The sequence below is a fragment of the Amphibalanus amphitrite genome, unplaced genomic scaffold (genome assembly GCF_019059575.1).
Source record: "Amphibalanus amphitrite isolate SeventyFive unplaced genomic scaffold, NRLGWU_Aamphi_draft 001374F_arrow, whole genome shotgun sequence".
Taxonomy (NCBI): Eukaryota; Metazoa; Arthropoda; class Thecostraca; order Balanomorpha; family Balanidae; genus Amphibalanus; species Amphibalanus amphitrite.
The window spans coordinates 161,116-177,037 of NW_024882867.1; the positions used below are offsets into that span (position 1 = coordinate 161,116).

General features: G+C 49.9%; 1 protein-coding gene across 1 annotated transcript in view; it reads left to right on the forward strand.

Moving 5' to 3' along the window:
- LOC122372571 overlaps positions 1-12,542 on the forward strand; it is a 32,958-nt gene extending 20,416 nt beyond the window's left edge. The window contains exon 2 of the mRNA XM_043349927.1: positions 12,224-12,542. The gene's annotated coding sequence lies outside the window, so the exon portion shown is untranslated. The remainder of the gene's footprint in view (positions 1-12,223) is intronic.
- The last annotated feature ends 3,380 nt before the right edge of the window (positions 12,543-15,922 follow it).

Here is a 15,922-nt window from a genome sequence, read left to right on the forward strand (position 1 = left end):
CCAGAGATATGGAACCTCATGCTATGTGTGCCCTACCGATACTGTCTTTTAGAGATGTTAACATGAATATTGCTTAAGACCCTTATTAAGTAGTCCTACCTATAATAACTAATGGTAAATTTGCATTGTGTATACCTTATTTCTGCTGCTGCAAAAGTAACAAAGTTTTGAAGCAAAACACAAAAAGGTAGTGGTCAGACTTGTGACAGCTCAAGAAAAAAGTGAGCTCGCTCAGCTCAACTCCGTCTTATCCGCTCCCGCTCAGCTCCCGCTCAGTTTAACGCGGCTCAGCTCAGCTCACGTTCCGCTCAAACCGGCTGCGCTCCGCTCACGCTCAGCTCAGCTCAGCTCAGTTTTCGCTCAGCTCAGCTCAGCTCAGTTTCCGCTCAGCTCAGCTCAGAAAAAAAGTATCATAAGTATTGATGAATGTATAAGTAAATATTGATAAGTATTGATGATGAAAGTGAAAAGTATCATAAGTATTGATGAATGCTCTCACTTTTCAAGCTTTAAAGAATGTGTTCTCTTATGTTCATGTTTTTGTTTCGTGAATTTCCTTCAGTTTTTTAAGGGTGCAGAGGTGGAAATCACCAAAAACTGTTGTCAGATCGTGCAGGCTTGAACTGCTCCCCTATTACCGTAAAATGGGGTGTTAAGGGACAGTTTTGAGGTGTTTTGTTATATAGGTAACTCCAGAAGGGTTGGGGATAGAAGCATCAACTTGTCAGCATTTTATGTGGAATTTGGTGCTTAACATGCCTGCTACATTCTAGTTTTAAAAATATATACATGCATATTATTTTTTCTTATTTTTCATTACTGTCCCTTAGCACCCCAATGTGGGGTGTTAAGGGACACCTATATTATTCCAAGAAATGGTCATCAAATTCCTACAATTGGGGTGTAAATGGGCACACAATCTATTTATTGAAATGTTTTGCATATTCTGTCACAAAACAAGCCAGGTTCATTCACCACTAATGGCCTTTTCAGCCAATTACATGTAATGCAGTTTACGCTTCTGGAAAATGTGCTAATTATAAGGTAAACAAAACCAAAAAGTACCCTTCTGTCATCAACAAAAACCCATTTTGAAGCTAGTCACTTGTCATTATGTTGCCCTCTTTGTTTGGGCATTTTTATGATCACATTTACCACATTTACCTACATCAGTCTTCATTGACCCATCATTGTAAAAGAGTGTTAAGGGAGTTTTGAGGTGTTTTGTTATACATATAACTTAAGATGTGTTAGAGATGAAAGCATGAACTTGCCAGCATTTTATGCGGAATTTGGTGTTTTCCATGCCTACTGAAAGAAACTATGAAATTATATTTAGACATTATTTTTTTATTTTTTCTTCCCTGTCCCTTAGCACCCCACATCCACCTCAAAATATGCATGTGTCCGGAAAAGAGGAAGAGGATAATGAATGAATGGGTGGATTTGTATAAGTTTTTCAGGAAACATGTGCATTACATGTGACAATACACCTGTGCATTCATTTTACCTGTACACCTACTAATTTATGTGGTACACACAGAGTTTTGGAGATGTCTCAATTTTTGAAAATGTAGCATTATTTTCATAACCATTTTTGAACCAAATCACTTGCATGAAAAGCATTGCCATTTTGTCCTATAGTCAAGAACAAAACAGTGTCAACTACCACACTCAAGTTTTTATTTAACCTTCTCAACTTAGGAACTTAACATGACTCAAAGTTTTTCCCACGCAACTGTCCCTTATCACCCCACTGTCCCTTAACACCCCATTTTACGGTATCTGAGATTTTTCTGATACTGATTACTGATTTGTAATACTTGCTGAATTACTCGTTTTGTTAGCAAATGTTTGTCAGTCAGCATACTGATTCATACTAGCAGATAGTTCTTGTCACCGTCCAAGGACACTGCAAATCATAACGCTGCTTGACAGAGGTCTATTCATGTGTATTGTGTATGCATTTTGTGCGCAACACGGTCACTATTCGACTAATACTTCTTGCAGTTGTGTCTAAAACTCACAGCAAGTGCCCCACCTCTCCTTTCACGGATAGCACCCCACGAGGATGCATCTATCAGCGGTCCTAACACCTGATGGGATGTTTCCTTTTCCAGGCCTGTCCTGTCCTATCTGCCGAGCAGTGCTGAGAGGCTCACCACCAGACGCCACTCTGCAAACTTCCTCTTGTTGTTGCGCCTGTTGCGCCAGTTTCTAGTTCCTTTCTGCACGCACCTTGTTTTTTCGAACCTTTTCTCGCTTGGATTTGCACTTGTTCGCAGATCAGTTAGCCAGTTGGCTTTTTGTTCTAGTTGTATTTCCATAAAAAGAAAGAAAATGGCGCTCAACACCTATGCGGAGGTAGTCAAAACGGGAAGTGGTCCCCAGAACCTTAACATCATCAACATGCCCATGGATGGGGACTGTATGTTCCATGCTATCTCGCGCGGCGTCGGAGGTGGGGTCATCGACGCGGAAATGTTGCGTTTCATGGTGGTTACTTACATGTGGGCTAACCGCGCCGACTTTGAGGGCTTCATCGTGGGAGACTTTGGGGAGTACTTGAACAGGAGGGTGGTGCCTAGGGCAGAATGGGGCGCCGAGCCAGAGCTGACCGCGGCGGCTGCCGTTGTGAGGCGCCGGATCGTTGTCTGGCGCAATGGGCAGGTTATGCAGCGCCATGGGAACCCGGACCACCCCGAAATTCACGTGCGGTACACGGGGGTAATCGACGGAGGTCACTATGACCTCTATGCTGTGCCGCCGATGTCACCATCCCCTCAGCCATCTCAGGCGGCCCGCGAAACGCAGGTCGAGAAACCCTCCACTGAAAGCGGCAAGATCCCTCCAGTGTCTACCTCGCGCCGTTCCAAACGCGCAAAGACAGTTAAAACGATGCGGGGTAGGGGGAAAAGGACGTTCGCCTCCCATAAGGAGGCGTTCGATCTCGTGATAGGTAGTGTAGGCATCAATCAGGCGGTCCCGGCTCCATCTGAGCCTGTCGTATCTTCCCCCGTAATGTCCACCACATCTGCAGAGGTCCCCGAAAAAATTGACGTCCAAGTGTCGAGCTCAGTGCCGACACTGCCGTCTGCACATAGTGCACAGTCCCCCCTGGTTACAGCAAAAGAGCCAGAAGCTAGCACCGTTGTCGGCTCCGAGGCTCAGAAGCCGGCTGACGCGCCGTGGGTGGAGGTTGGTAGGGTTAAGCGTGGCCGTGGCAAGGGTGGGAGGGCTGAACAAAGCGGACTTTCTCCCAATCGTGCTGTAACTGTAGATATTCTTGAAGACGGCGCCGCGCAGATACAGTTCCCCCCGCGGGCAGTAGTGGTTCAGCCAGAAGCAAGGGCCGTAGGTGGGCCTCCGGTTAGGGGAAGGGCCCGTGGAGTTTTCGGGGTTCGTGGCAGGGGAAAGAAAGGTAGGCAGCCTGACAAAGCGGGCGCCGTCGCGTAGTGTGAGTCCCAATGGTTTGAACGTTAGCCTTTCAGCTAATCACTCCCTGGCGGATAAACCATCGGCCTCGTCTGATAAGGTTCGACGTGGGAGGGGAAGGGGAGGGAAACGTGGGTGGCGAACGAGGGGCCCCTCGACTGGCAGCGCTCCTACTGAAAACTTGGCCGCAGCCATGGAGACACCCGTGGACACATTCGCGGAGGGTGCGGGATTAGATAACAGCGTGTGCCAGACTCCCCCCGAGGTAGGGTCCGACAGGGAAAGTGCACCATCAGTGCACAGCGAACCAGATGTCAATCGTCCCGTGTCATCTAGGTCAACCAACCCCTTAGACTTGAACAGAGTTTCTTTTTGACGCGCGCCATGCTCGAAGAGCTGGAGGAGCGCAGCGCTAGTGACATAGTTATAGAAGCCGTTCAGACAGATCTTTTAGGCGCGACATCCGACCTTAACGGTCCCTGGGCATATAAGGACAGTAAAAGGTGGTTATCACCTATCTAACCGGTGAGATGGGTCAGCGGCGCCGGACCTTGTGGAGCAACCTTTGTAAGCGGGGCTTCTGTGATCCGTCTTATGGTAGTGTTGTTACCTTTAGGTTCTATTCATGGTTGAGGTTTAAAGATTTCGTGAAGAAGTCTGGTCACTCAGTGGCAGACGTCCTTGACAGCGAGTATCTTTTCATGAAAATTCTCGGTGAAGTTAACCGTTACTATTCAGTACACGCTCGCTATGTAGAGCAGGAGGGTCTAGAACCGCACAGAGGGCCACAACGCTGGGAGGATGCGTACAACTTGCTTAAGCTTTATTATTACGGTAGGGGGTGGTATATGTATTATAGAAAGACTACACTCCAGGAAGAATTTTCTAATATGTACGGACGGGACGGTTGGGAGCAATTTCAGGCGGACCCTCAGACGGACACAGTGTCCGAGCAACACTTTGAGCAGCTAATCAGGCAAGTTCATGAAAAAATTAGGAAAAATCATGCCCGTTATACACACCTCTTTGAAACTTTTGCGGGTCCCCAATGTCATGAAGATAGGGCCTACACAACTCGCATAGGTTATGACCTTAAATTTACTTCACATCAGGCTAGTGCGCCGGGCGGCGGTCGCAACCGTCCGCCGCTCGCCGGTTCGCAGCAGACCGCAGACGTCAGCAGCGACGATGTAGGCCGTGAATTCCCAACCTTTTTCATTCGTCGCTGCTGTGAATGTGATAAACTTCGCGTGATAGACGGCAGAGCTGCCGCCAAATATCCGTTAGGCTCTTACACCTACGCCGGTGGGAAACAAACCATAAAGTTCACTTGTGACCGTCTGGTAGGTACTACCTGCGGCACAGCCATAGACATTGCGCAGTGCAGCCGCCAAGAGAAACCCTCAACATGGGTAGCGTTAGCTGTCAGCGAGCTCGGTGACCATTTGCCGCCGGCCGTCATCCGGCTACAGACATTGCGGGTACTGGACTCTGGGGATTGTAAGGAGGAAAATCAAATTATGGGCTCCTACTGCCATCGCGGGGATTCGGGATCCGTCGTGTGGCGTGACCGCGGCTCGCTCGTGACGCGGACCTCACCGGTAGGTAAAGTAACTGTAGGTTTAATGTCGCGCCGTAAACGTTTTCAGGCAATGCGGAACTTACCTTTCACGGCCGCTCGCTTCACGGTGGCCACTCCGCGCGAGGCCAAGTGTTGTCAGGCTTGGCACGATCCTATTGGGGACGGCATTGACCACGAGGATCCGTCGGTAGAGTTAACCGTAGGCTCTTTGCAGGTGCTCAGAGACCTGCATGCCGTGTATGATTCGCTTCGTCAAGTTCGTTGTATCATTTGTAAAAAACAAACGCCAGGGCTGCCGCATCCGGGCTGGGTAGTTCGTGTCCCGGAACGCGGCAACATGGTCCAGCTCGTGCCGGGAGGTATCGTAGACGACGCGCTGTCAAATTCAGAAATTTTGCGTAGAGATAACAAGTGTACGGTTAGGTTAGATCCGGAATTCTTCGGTGCCAACGGCACCGTTTTAACCGACCGCGAAGCCTTAGGCGTCTGCGTAACGTGCTCCCCCTCATTCCAAATTGACCCTTTGAATAATATCGTGCCGCGACCACTTGTGTCCGACACGGACCAGTCGCTGCCGTCTTCACAGGCCGGTGCGTCTGCCGATATGGCAGACGTTGCCGGCGATAGTCAGGATTCTGAGGAGCTAAATGGTCCCCGTACTCACATTTGCCCCTATTCTGCACGAAATTTAATGTCTACTGACGTTTATGGTGATGATGAGTACCGTCTCTTTGTTAATTCGTGGACCCGTGCGGAAACCATGATTCTGCGCCCCGTTCATCTTACTGTTGCCGTGCTCAGATCCAGGGCGAATAACGTACCTTTCACAAAGCACGGATCAATTTGCTATCCCATGAAGCGTCCCGTCCAAGCCGCGCGTCTGCCTTGGTACGATTTTGCCCAGCTGCCGTTCATTGTCGTTCAACAAAACAGGCGTGACGGCACCCATTGCGAGGCTATGGTTAACATGGAGACAATTCTAAAAGCTAGGCACCTCATGGAAAGGCTAATGCCGTGCAAGTACAATCCGCGAAACACGCGGCCGTTCTATCGCTTCGTGGCCGAGCAGTGGGTGCCATTTTCCAATGAAAATTTGCGGGAGCTTCAGAGTCGCCTTCCCGAACGCAACCGTCCCTGCCAGCCACACGGTCTGCGCGTGCTTAACGTAGATGAGGTCCACGCGCGCGTCAATAAAGTTTTACATTTTAATCAGTTTGTTAACTGGCTAGAGTCGGGCTTTCCGATGGCGGACATACTCCGCACCAGTTACTCACTGGAGCACGGGGGTGAGGGCGCGGACACGAGCGAGACTTGCTTGAAAAATCTTTGGGATGAAATTCGCAATGCTGTCAGGGAGTCACGGGACGACGGGTCGGAAGACGATGACGATGTTAACGTAACGATACGACACGTAGTTCAGTGCGCGGTGGAGCGTCACTGGTTGTTAGCGCCGTCCGTCGAAGACGAGGCGGCAGGCACTGTTCCTCGCGGTTCTACGCTTCTGCTGATGTGCTGCGAGGAACTCGAAATTCTAAGCCGTGAATTTGGTAATGACGAGGGCGGAGCCAGCGGCGTGGCGGTAGGCGGCGTTGCCGCACCCGAAAGTGAACGGCCGGAGGACATTCGTCAGCGAGGACTGGCACAGACAGCCTTGCACCGTATTAGCATGCCTCCGGCCGACCGCGAGCATCCATTGCCGGAGTGGACGCCCGGCTATTTTCAGCTCTGTTTTCCAGACGTCTTTTTAACTGGTGATGCCGACCCGTTTCAGGAGCGGCCTGTTCTTATTCGCCAACCGATAACGACTTGGCGTCAGACGTATTTGCACTGGCTAGCCCAGCAGCCAGAATCCGAGGGTAACATTGAGCTACAATTTGTAATAAGCAACCAAAAGAGTAGGGACTCTTCAAATCGCGATGCCACCGTCGCTCTAAATCTGACCGATTTTCCAGATGGTCTCCCCACAAAACAGCAGCTAGTAGACGATCCCCAATTGTGCCGCACGCTGGCTCGCTCTCTGCTCTGTTTTCAAACAAAATTGGATGATTCGGATGCATTTTGGCGTGCACACAAGCACGAAATGATAGGCGCTATTCGTGATCTAGAAGACCCGCCGTCATGGCGGGTTGGTGACATTCCGCTCGTAGTTCATCTTTGGCAAACTAGGGCCGTCCCGTATAACCACCATCCCGCTATTCATCGTCTGTCTGACGGCGCAGCCGCCAGCGAAACACTTAGTGACGAGCAGTATTTACACGCTCGATTTGCCAACACCCTTAAGCATCCGGGCATCGTTTCGTGGGTCACAGCGTTCATTGGGGAAATGGACACCCTTGCGTTGGCGCGCGTGCGTTACTCCGCCACGTACCATATTGTGCGTGCGGAGTGGGGCGCGAACGCCAATCCTCACATTCACCGTAATATAATTAGTGAATCGTTTTCTACTTTCTTGCATCGTCTTCAGGTTCAGCTTCGCATTGAGGCTGAAAGGATTGACCGCGCGGCGCGCAACGAGGACCCAACGCTGGCACGGGACACGTCCCGCAGCGCGGTCGAGACACAGGTGCGCGCGGCGTGGCAGTCTTGTCAGCAGTCCTACATTAGGCGCATTGAGAACATGTACACAAATTGGAACGCGGGCTTTACTAAGGGTGGTCGGCGTACATTTGAATTTGCCTACGATAGGAAAACAACCGTTTGTCGCGCGCGAATGGCCGCCGAGCTCGATAGGGCCATGTCCTCCGGTGACTTTGCTTATATTGACCAGCTGTATGTGAGCGTAATTAACGGCACACTTCGCCACACGGGTCACAGCGGTAGGGGTACAGCACCGTCGCTGAAAGACGGATGTGCAGTTAAACGTCTGAAAGTCGACAAGGCAGCCACCGCGGAAGCACGTAGAGTAAATCCTAACGCGGCACCAGTGAAGAAAGAGGTTGTTCGGTGCAAAAGGCGGATGCCTCGTCGTCTCCGGACTGAATCGGTCGTTGCGTCAGACTCTCACGATAGGCGTATAAAACAGTGTGAAACGGCGTGCAATGACGTGTGGATGGGAGGGCATGATCCATTCGCCGTCTTGCACATTTTGAATAACGTAGACGATAAGGCGGTCGTGCCGGCGTGGCTGGCGCGGCCGCCGTCTGTCGTTTGGGAAAGCGTAACTACAGACGATGGTGTAGCCTTTTCTTTCACAATGCAGTTGGCAATTGGGTCAGGTGATGCTAACGTAGAATACGCGCTAAAGTACGGCTTTAAGCCAGTTGCTCCCGTGCGAACTCCGGCCGATGTTCTTCTTACGGCTCTGGAGACGCGCGGCGCCACCGCAAATATAGACGCTGGCGTTGTTATGAGAATGTATAATGCAGTTTCGTCGGCTAGGTGTCAATCAATCTTTCAGGCAATGCACAAAAATTGGCAGCTGCCTCTGCTGTATAGGAATATTCGCGCGCGCGGTTTCGGCTTTAGTGGTACTCGCCTTCTGCGGCCAATTTCTGCGGAAGATGCCGGAGAGTATGTGTTTGCTAGCCGTCTGGAGCATTTCAACGCGCGTCTAAATGATAATGTGCATCATGGCGGCATAGCTGCCGACGAGTTTCAGCGCGTTATGTCGGTGCGTCAATTTTTTGATACTTTTGTAGTCTCTGAGAAAAAGATAGGTGATCAAAAGGTAATGACAATTGGCCGTCGGCGTCACCAGGTTTGCGGGTCACGTGTGTGCGTCCGTCTGACGCCACACTACGGTAAAAGTAGCGCCAATCCGTCCAGGCAGGGCTTCTGGAAATACGCCCGCGATATTGTTCTTTGGTGTGAACCCTGCTTGCTCGCAGAGGACCTGATGCCGTCTCAGCAGGCTTCACCGGCTGAGGTGTGCATCCATTGGATCTGTAGGTACCATCGTCTGCTGTCAACAGGCTTAGACGTTCCGGCTTTTGTGCGGCGGTATTATAATCACTTTCACCCGTCTGACGCCAACGACGATTCGAGTGCGTCCGAGTCGTCGGATAGCGACGACCCGGATCCCGAAGATGAAGTTGTTTTAGAACAAAATGAACCAGTGGAGCCGGAGGCGAATGCGACGCGTTTGCCCGATCGTTTTTATCAGACGGCTCTAGACGCCATGCTAGGTAATCGGGGGGATGATAGGTCGGCGGATGATGGGGAAGCAAATTGCGTACCAGGGGTGGCCGCGGCCGGCATTGCCAATCCGGCTGGTTTTGATTTTCAGGCAGACTGGCTAGGAGACAGGCCAGTTAATCCCGACCTAGTGCGTCGCAATTATCGTAGGCTAGTCGCTAGCGGTACAGGAGACGTCGCACACGCACCGCTGGCTGCCCTCTCAGGGCGTCAGCGCGTGCTGTCGGCGGTTTTAAAGCGCTATTTAACGCAACAGAGGGAATTTGCTTGCTCGCGTCGCCAGTGGGATACATACGATAGGCAGGTTAAGCAGTGGCGTCTGGCGGGCTCATCGCGTCAGGTCCCACCCGTCAGACCGGATATTGTAGACTTGCGGCAAACGCCGCCGAAGGCACTGCGCGCGTTCTTGCTAGGAGATCCCGGTGCCGGCAAATCTTTTACTTTGCGTTCGGCCGTGCATCAGCTCAGTGAAATGTTAGGTGATGATTTTGCCAAGTGGACGGATGTAGTTAAATTGTCGGCGCCGACAGGATGTGCGTCTTTTCACATGGCGCATGGCGCCACTACCATTCACCGCTTATACGCCATCAGCGTGGGCCAAACAGGGGACGAGCCGCTGGCCGAGGATAGCCGTCGCTTTTTGCAGCTTTGTGATAGCCTTAGTACTGAGCTAGGTTTGATAATTTTTGACGAATTTTCAATGATTCAGCGTCGCATGATACGTTGGGTAATGCAGCGTCTCGGTCAGGCAGGTGTTAACATGGATCACATAGGTGTCCTGTTTGTCGGTGATCCAGCGCAAATTTTTCCAATCGGGGATGTTCCTATTTGGAGCTTGCGTCAGCGCTCGGACGACGGTAATGCATGCTGTGAGGCCTCTATTTTGGGTATGGCATCTTTCCGTGAACTTTTCAGAATGCCGGCGCTTGACACTTTGCCAGGGTATGAAACGTGGAGAAAAACGCTAGGTGTAAACCGCGCTGATCTTAGTGACCGCGTACGTGCGGAAGTAGCTCGTTTTCGCGCCGCCGCGTACGACGGCGACTATGAAACTGTTTATTTAAATGAGGTGCGTCGTACTGTTGAAAATGACGAGGTAGCCGCAAAATTTACTAAGGAGATTCTTCCGTCCATGAGATACGGTAAGGCCACCCCGGAGAAAATTCAGTGGCTCAAGGAAAACTGTGCCACAACTGAGGATTTGTCTGCCGATCCTGCGTGGAAATGTGCTATAACGTTACATGGGTATCACTGGTTTAGTGAGTGGGCTGCAAACCGTTCAACAGTAGAATCTGATAATGCTCGTGCTCTGGTTAATTTTGCTGCAGATAGGAGCGCTCACGTCATGGCCGTAAATTCACAGCACATGCCAGCCAGGAAGGCTCAGAAATTACAAAAATTATCGGCAAAAGAGTTTCGCGCGGTGCCTTCGGTTCTCTTTGCGTGTAGGGGTCTGCCGCTGATGCTGCTAGAAAATGTAGCACCCAGCTTCGGGCTATTTAACGGGTCTCAGGTAGAGTTTGTGGGTCCCCTATATCTAGAAGATGATTTGCTCGTGACTATTAGCCGTCGCGACTTTGCGGAAAAAGTACGTGTTGAAGGTGTGACACTTGTGGAGCCTATCGACACGCCCCATTCAGATAGGGAAAACGTTTATCAGGTGCCGGTGGGAAGCGTCATCGTTAAAGTAAATGGCAATGATTTAGAGGGTAACTGTCTGGATGAACTAGTGGCCACCGCGGACCCTGTTAAGCTAGTTTTGCGCACACCAAAGTGTGCGCCTCATTTGCCCGAGTTTATTGTCGTTCGTGTTCCTGGCTATACCGCCAACGGTGGTCAAAACGTTCTAGGCATAAAAGACGCAGATGATCTTGTTCCCATCCGTGCAGTGAAACGCGGCCGTGCATCTCGCAAAAAGGGCAGCGCTGTTTCTGAAGATAACTGTTCTGAATTTCGCGTAGGTTTTCCGCTCGAGGGGGGCAGCGCGTTTACCGGCTTTAAAGGCCAGGGTGCCACTTTGTCTCGGGTAGAAGTTAAAGTAAAGGAATGGGTGGGCAATCCGGGCTTTTGGACTGTCGTAGTTTCGCGCGTTAAACATCCAAAGCACATGTACATTCCTGAGACAGAATGGCCTACCGCGCAGGAAATAAATGTTCAGCGCCTTAATGATGACGTCATTGAAGCAGAAATTTTTGAGCGCCAAATGCGCATTAATGCCGCCAAAACGTGGCGTCTTTACGTAGAGATAGAGGGCGGAGCTGAATGGTCACGGGAGCAAAATTTGATTGCAGATTACGTACACAGGGCGTGGAGACAGCATCATGTTCAGGACGTAGGTGAAATTGTTTTGCAATGTCTCGCTGCTTCCGGCAGACATGTAGAAATGGTGGAAGTCGTAGCGGTTATAAACAAAATGTTAGCTACAGAAGAAAGCCTGATACTCGCCAGGCCCATCTATTTGACTCAGTCCAAACACAGACAGCTAGAGATGAGTGTTCCCAAGCGTAAGCGGTCTTCAACCGGGGCTAAAAGGCCAGCGTCCACTTCAGTTAGTCGCGGACGACCCGCCAAGCGGGGTCGCAAAACTGGTAGGCCTGCACAGTAATGCTATCTTTTCATCGGATAGAATACGACCGACACTATGTCACGCGCGTGTCAATGGGCTCCACAAGGTGGTTACGTTACGTGTTTGGAAGCAGAATATCACACAGGTCGGTGTTGAATTCGGGGTCTGGGAGGCCTAGGCCAACCGGTATTTCTTTCTTTCTGCCCTTAGCCCTTTCTACCGTAGGAGCTTCCGGAGTTTCTTTCCTTAACACACCCATCAGCAGTGCACAACTGCACATTTTACGCTGGTCCGGTGCCATTAATAACGCTCATGGTGTATGCACCAGCTGGTCAATACGCGTCACTGGTAGGAAGCTGTCAAAAAAGTGGTACTAGGTCGCTAGGCGTTCATTCTATTATACCTAGGTAGGAGGATGTAAAGAGCCTGAAAATAAGTACATAGGTGAAAAATCTCGAGGCTGCACTGTCCCCGCTCATTGTTCTTCTCCCATAGCAGTCTCCAAGGTATGAACTTACGGAACCTTGCCCAGGCGTGGGATGAATATTAGATCTTTGAATCGTCACGGCTAGTCACAGCTCTCCGGTTCGCCGGAGATTGCAGGCGAGGCCCTTAGGTAAATTAGGTTAGATCGAATGAAGTAGGTATACGGATAGTGGGAAGGTGACGTAAGTTCTGCCTAGAGACTGCTATCCCTCACCCCGTCGCCGTAATTAAATGAGGGGTTTACTGAACCTTAGGTAGGCTAAAAACGAAACGACATTAAGCAATCTATTCCAATTCCAACACTCAGAGACTGCATTTGTGCTTGCATGTCATTTTCCATTAAAAAAAAAAACAAAAAAAAGAACTTTCCGTGCTTGCGTGTCTTGCATGTGTGCTTGCATGCCACCTTAAATTCATTTTTTAAAAATGTATATGTGCTTGCGTGTACGATTGCATGTGTGCTTCGCAGGGCTGCGGAGTCGGAGTCGGAGTCGATTTTGGAAACCGGATCTGGAGTCGGAGTTTGAGTCACCGAAAATCAATCGACTCCGCTGTCCTGGCAGTGCTGCGGCGTCGGAGTCGGGAGTTGGAGTCGGTCGGAGTTGACACTTCTGCGCGGAGTCGGAGTCGGGGTCGGAGTGTGTTTTTGAAAGTCGGAGTCGGAGTGAGAGTCGCCGAAAATCCATCGACTCCGCAGCCCTGAGTCACAATTCAGGGCTGCGGAGTCGGAGTCGGTCGGAGTCGACAGATCTGCCCGGAGTCGAGTCGGAGTCGATTTTGGAAACCGGATCAGAGTTCGGAGTTGGAGTCACCGAAAATCAATCGACTCCGCAGTCCTGGCAGCGCTGCGGAGTCGGAGTCGGGAGCTGGAGTTGGTCGGAGTCGACAGTTCTGCGCGGAGTCGGAGTCGGGGTCGGAGTTGTTTTTGAAAGTCGGAGTCAGAGTCGCCGAAAATCCATCGACTCCGCAGCCCTGAGTCCATCAGGGCTGCGGAGTCGGAGTCGGTCGAGTCGACAGATCTGCCTGGAGTCGAGTCGGAGTCGGAGTCGATTTTGGAAACCGGATCTGGAGTCGGAGTTGGAGTCACCGAAAATCAATCGACTCCGCAGTCCTGGCAGTGCTGCGGAGTCGGAGTCGGGAGTTGGAGTCGGTCGGAGTCGACAGTTCTGCGCGGAGTCGGAGTCGGGGTCGGATTTGGTTTTTGAAGTCGGAGTCGGAGTCAGAGTCGCCGAAAATCCATCGACTCCGCAGCCCTGAGTCACATGCCATTTTCCAAAAACAAAACTTTCCGTGCTTGCATGCCACCCTCAAAAAAAAAACTACGTGCTTCCATGTCTTGCATGTGTGCTTGCATGCCACCTTAAAGGGACTATCTCACATTTACATTAGTTTGAGTTGAGATAGCCAAGTTTGCGGCGAGGCCCAGAAACCACTATCTATCTTGGTTTGCAACCGCCGCGGCCTAGTCGGGTGTGTTGAAAGAAATTCGTTCCCTTCATTTGAAAATGAGCCCTGCGCAAGGCCCAGTCTCTTAACCATTAACGGTATCTGATGACGCCATTTGCCTTTTGAACGCCTGGTCAAGTGAAGTATCACTTGATTTACGAATAAGCCAATCAGAGACACTTTTGATATTGTATGAGCCGAGTCATATTTGAGGCAAATATATATTTGCTGCCAAATTCCCCCACACTGACATGAAGTAAATCCTTCATTAGTCACGATCCGATCTAAATGACGTCACGATGAAATATAAAGTCGCAATATCTCAAAAGTATACGATGAAAACGCGTAAAAACTTGCAGAATTCGTCACAAATATCTAGAACTTTCCGAATCCTAAACGGGACTTTTTGAAGGTGGGATAGTCCCTTTAAATAGAATTTTTTTTTTTAATGCATTCGTGTTTCCATGTACTGCATGTGTGCTCGCATGGTCTTTTTGAGAATGCATGTACCTCATTTCTTCTTTAGTTAAATTTGTTGGTTATGGCAGGTTTTGGGACGTCAATATCTTGTACTTTGGGCAAAAATGTACATTGAACCAGTTCCATTTCTTTTGAAAGCTAATCCTAATTGCGTCAAGACACGTACAATGACCAGCTGCATCAGGCTGTTATCTACGTTCGCTTTTGATCCCCGATAAACGTGTCAGTATATAATAAGTCTATCTTAACCAGTTCCACGAACGTATTGTGCAAACTAAGTGTAATTACGTCAAGAAAGGTACAAAAGCGAGTTGCATCAGATTCCTAGCTCCGTTTGGGTTCTGATCCCCGATATAACCGTTTTTAGTGCTGCAACGTCTAAATCTGAAACTTCAAGAAGCGTTCTAATGACCTATCTCATTGATATCCATTCAGCAAACTTTTCGCCAAATTTGAAGTAGTCACTCTAATTGAGTAATATTCTTTTAAAAGTTTTTCTTGAGGTAAATGACGTCCGATTTTAAATTGAAGCTTAGACGCATTCATCAACTATTCGCAAAAAAGCAATGTATGTTACGTAAGGCTAGGTGGTGCTGACTCGTCCTGAGTAGCTGACCCATTATTAGTTTGATGTTGAACAATAAGGTAAACCATTCATAATGAATGGGTGGCTTGCATTGCCACAGGCAAAATTTATGGGGCGGACAGTGGGAATATCGGCTATTGCTGCCAATGCCTTGGCAGGGTAAATAATATTCACCTGCTACAGCAGATCTGTGTTTGCCGATATGCCACACTGTGGGATGCCTCTCGTGGCGCCCCGGAGAGATGGTTGCCTGACTTCGAATGAAGTTCACATAGCAGTTCGCTGCATAATTATTTTTTTAGTTTCTATTTGTCTGTTTTGAAAAGTGGTTATAAGATCAATGCAGAACGTCTCATACGATCATAAATGTACGACTTGTATGCGCTTTATAATGAGATTTTGACGCTTGATAATTGTTTTGATACCCAGCACGTTTTCTAGCAGCTACTGTTGTTAAAAATAACTTTCGCACGCAACCATCCACTAAACGTCTCCCGCTATCTCAAGCTATTCTTAGTGTTGTTGTATTCATTACTACACGCAAATAGCATACAGGATAGACCTATCTCCAAAATTATTGCCACGTGCCAGGACAGACGGGACAGACCGTTGCGGGCAATACAATAAGAATTTTTTATACGGCTACCACATGGTAGGGTCAGATATGGGGCGATTGAAAAGCACGTGCCACGTGGAAACGTGTTTGATGAGGAACTTCGTGGAAAATCCGAGGATGCGCTTTGATTGAGGGTGGCTGCTTAAACGGGCAGAAATAAATGCACCACACTTGGCCGCACGGCGCCATATTTGTCTTATAGGTCAGTGTTTGCGTTTTGCGGACGGCGTGTGTTTTTTGCGGCGGGGTTGCGTTGGTGGCGGGCGGGACTTTCCGTTTTTTTGTGGTGTTTGCTTCGCGGGGCGGCCGTTTTTGCGGCGTTTTGCGGTTGCGGCGGCGGGCGTTAGTTTTTTGCGACGGTATTTGCGTTTTTTTGCGTTTTTGTGTTTGGCGGCGGCGGCAGTTTGAGGCGGGCGGCGTTTTGCGGTTTGCGGTTGCGGCGGGCGGCCGTTTTTTGCGGTGTTTGCGGTTTGCGGCGGGCGGCCGTTTTTTGCAGCGTTTTGCGGTGCCGGTGGGCGGGCGTTTTTTGCGACGGTATTTGCGTTTTTTTGCGTTGTTTGTGTTTGGCGGCGGGCGGCGGTTCGCGGCGGG